Raw genomic sequence first — 4,121 nt, 5'->3', positions numbered from 1 at the left:
TTGTTTTCTAAATTCCACATAATACTGTTTGTTCATTCATTAATGCCATTTCTTACAGTATAGAAGAGTGAAGAAAATGACTTGGTGACATCTATTATTTACTGTTTTTGTCTTAACATATTTGGGTTCCAGTGTTCAAGTAAGTTGCAAATCAAACTTGGCCTATTCACATTTTCTTAAGGTAGCAAGTTATGATTGTATCAAGTTCTTCAAGAAAGTTTCCTTATAATTACACTTGGTTGCAGTGTATCTTCATCTTGATGTGTTTGTCTGCAATTCACCTGTGACATCTCCCCATAAAGCCCTGTTGCTCCAAGTGATAAATTTGAAATGATCAAAGTCTCTGACACCTATATGAAGTAAAACATTGCTTTTATCTCTACAAGTTTAAATGTCAAACCCTGCAGGTTTTCATGCTTTCTAGTGACATAAAAATTCTTAAGTTGTGTTTCACAATTTAAATGTAATCCTTGAATAACTGGTGTCAGAGAACAAAACTTTGAATTCCTGGATTAAGCTTCTTTTTTTGAAAGTGTGAGCTTAAGTAAAATTTATAAAGAACAAGTCAAAAGAAAACTATATCTTGCCATGTTGAAAAGCAAACTATGACCTTTTCTGAAAAGCAAACAAACACAATCTCAGACCTAACATTAAGAACAGCAGTCATAGTTTCTCACTATCTTGTTTGTTTTAGAAGAATTTTTCTTCCTGGGTGGAGGTGAAATATCCTAGGGTGAACAAATACTCTTTTATATTTAAAAATGGAAGATGTTCCATAATGTTTTGTTAGATGCATTTTACTTTACTATAAAATGAGGCGGCAGTTTGCTTGTTCAAATTTTACTATATTTATAGGTACAGAGAACATGGTTTTTATTGCTTTGTTGGGTTTTTTTCTCATACTTTATCCAAAATGCTTGCTATTCTTCATTACTTAGAAGCCTTGCAATATCTTCAAAGTTGGGCAGGGTTCAAATTCATTGGTACAGATAAAGTTGATAACACTTAGCAGGAACGATTACAACTCTTTTATGTTTAAGGCTGAATCATTAACTCTAGATTATAGTTGGTCTTGGGAGAAAAGGCATTATTGTAGATAATTATTTTCCTGCATTTTAGAAGATTTAAAAATATTTAAATCACAGTATAGCATGTCAGGTTGTTACAATGTTTAGACCTTGAAGCTGCAAAGCCTTTCATTTTTGGAGGCTTTAGGGGAATGCTCCCTCTCATGCTAAACCCCTCCCCCAGGGAAGGTGGGGATCTTTACTTTTCAGTGGAAATGAAACAGACTTTACAGGGTAAGGGGAAGTCTGAGTTAAAGTTAGCCAATCGAGTTATAGTTTGCAATGGCTCCCTGCTTGAATAAGGCAGTAGTCCCTATTCAGTAGACTTTGATCAGGAAAACTAAAGTGCTCTCAAGTAAGAACATTTACCAAGCAAATAAAGAAGGAAGGAAAATTTACACTTGCAAAACTCTTTTAATTTGAGCTTTGGGTATGAGAAATAAACATTTAACATCAGAATCCATGGGTTCAGGAATAAAATTCTACTCCAGTCAGCACAGTACAGGGCTGGGCCTAAGGTGCAAAAGCCGCTGACCCTGCTGAGCAAACATCTGGGTTCTGGTCACAGGCAACAGCATCTCTACACAACCAATGTTTTCTACAGCGAATTCTTTGGACACCCAGGTTTTAATTCTGAAGCATAATTATCACATGATAAATGACTTACCACATTATACATTTTAAAATGCAGAAGGTGAAGCATTCTTGTAATTCCTAATAGTAATTTTATTGTACTTTATGCACTAGGGTCAGCAGTACTCAGTAAGCAGTGGTACCGGTAAAGACAACAAATTGTAGATTTTCTTTGGAGATTTCATCACTTTTCGTGTTCCCAGGGGATAGGGTCATTGTCTTGTATGGAAGGGGTGGCGTCCCTCTCGTGCCAAAACTGCTCTACATCAGGAAGGATGGGAATCTCTGCCTTCTCAGGTTTCTCATTGCCAGCGTTGGGTGAGTTGGTTTTCTTCTCTGGAATGGATATTGTAGACTCGGGAGATGGAACCTTGTCAGGAACAACTTCCACGTTACCAGCTGGTGTTACCTGAGACTGTGAGGCAGCTGGGGGCTTTTTGGTCACCATCCATTTCCACAAGCTTTTCAAGCCTTCCTTGAATTCTTCAGACATCAGTAGGATTTGCTGAAGAGATGGAAAACATCAGTACTTGAGCCAGGGCTATGAACCCTTGTGGTGGTGGTGGGCCTTTAACCTTCTGATGCCACACCCACAGCCAGGCTATCCATTCTGGGAGCCACAGAAGAGCAGAGGTGATCTCAATGCTTAGCAGCATTACTGTGAGTTGCTTTGAATGCATCTGGTTTCTAAGATTTTGAGTCTTAGTTCCTCTTTTTTTACATTGGCCATAAGCTCTCCAGAAATAAAAGCTGGCTAGAAGTAAGGGGAGGCAAAATACCAGGAGAGGGTAGAGCTTACCAAACATTGACATAAACTCTTCAGCCACCGCTGGTACATCCATGAGGCACATTTCCACTCCTGCGTGCTGCCTGGTAGTGCTGAAGAACCATTCTGGCAGGGGTAACAGGCTAGCCACGGCCCAGATGGTCCCCAGCACTGACCAGATGGTGCAGATGCGGATATTTACTTACTTGGCTGGGTCACTTGCATACATGAAGCACACTTTGGCAACTGCAACAATTGTCAGGCTCTTCACTGCCATGCACATGTGAATGAACCAGTCCGAAGACTTTCAGACAAACCAGCCTAGATCCCAAATACCTTTGGAGTATGCTGTAGCATGGACAAGTACAGAAAACAGAAGGAGGGAGAGATCAGCCAGGCTGAGATTCAGAATCAGAGAATGGATCATGGATGGCTGTTGAGAGCCCTGAAGGGAGTCTATCTGCATGATAATCTTGACTATCTCACTGGAACATCTCTTGAGGCTATTTACAGAATCTGGTCTTTGCATCCTGCCCCAAACAAAGACCAGGTAGCTGCTATGGACCACCTTTTCACATTGCCCTAAGCAAACATCCTGCAGCTGCTATGGCCAATGAAAAAGCTTCCTTATTCTAAGCATATAAATACCCCTGTGTGAAAAATAAAATTTGGCAGCTTGATCAGAATCCTTGTCTTGCTGTCCTTCTTTGTGTCTCTTGTCCCTTCATTCCTTCTCGCTTAGGTTCACTGCCCTCGCGGGTTGGGACAGATGGCTTTCCTTTCCAAGTGCTGTGGAGGAGGGTGCCAATCACACTTAGGTTCACTGCCCTGCGGGTTGGGACAGATGGCTTTCCTTTCCAAGTGCTGTGGAGGAGGGTGCCAATCACACATAGGTTCCCCACAAAGCCCACCAGGCAGACAGCCACCAAGAGAGCAGGGATGATGGTCCTCCAGTCTTTGGAGTCAGAGGGCAGGTAACCTCCAGCAAAGTGGAGGTGAGCCAAAGATGAGTTCATGATGCTGGAGTTGGCGTCTGCCAAGGCAGCTGTCAGCATCACCTTTTGTAATGTAATGCCCAGAGACTTGAAGCGCCTAAAAAGACCACCAGAGACCAAAGATCAATGCAAGCGGCAATGAGTCATTTATTGACGAGCTTGAGCACGGACCCCTCTGTGCACTGATGTCCGAGTGCAGAGAGCGGCCCCCAGCACAGGGTTACAGCACCTTTTATATGTTCTTTGGTAGGGGTAAGGCCTCAGTATGTATTGGCAACGAATCAATACACCACGTGGGAAATTTAAATCATAATTCTAGCAGATGATTGGCACAGTACAAAGCGGGAAAAGGGCTGGGGCTAATAATTGGTCAGCCTTAGTGAGCTATTGTGCTCTAAACTAATTAGACAGTACTTCTAGGGTAATTTAGGAGAAGTGGTTGCCAGATGGCCACTATCTCTGACCCTGACCCAGGGGAAGTGGTTGCCGGGCAGCAACTATCTCCGATCCTAGGCCCAGAGAAAGTGGTCTGGAATGTATCAGGTACTTTGTCAGGTACTCCCTGCCAGAGGGTCGTTAATTTCAGCTCCAGATCCAGGAGTGTCAGGGGCTCAAGGGCGGGTAGAATAGCAGCTGCACTCTTCAAGGTTTAGCAAGCAT

General features: G+C 42.4%; 1 pseudogene; it reads right to left on the bottom strand.

Moving 5' to 3' along the window:
• Window positions 1-1,513: 1,513 nt before the first annotated feature.
• LOC138837319 (G-protein coupled receptor 151-like) lies at window positions 1,514-3,521 on the bottom strand (annotated as a pseudogene).
• Window positions 3,522-4,121: the final 600 nt, after the last annotated feature.

Source organism: Dipodomys merriami, unplaced genomic scaffold, assembly GCF_024711535.1.
Source record: "Dipodomys merriami isolate MVZ:Mamm:240054 unplaced genomic scaffold, mDipMer1.0.p SCAF_27, whole genome shotgun sequence".
Lineage (NCBI taxonomy): Eukaryota > Metazoa > Chordata > Mammalia > Rodentia > Heteromyidae > Dipodomys > Dipodomys merriami.
This window is presented reverse-complemented; position numbering and strand designations above follow the sequence as displayed.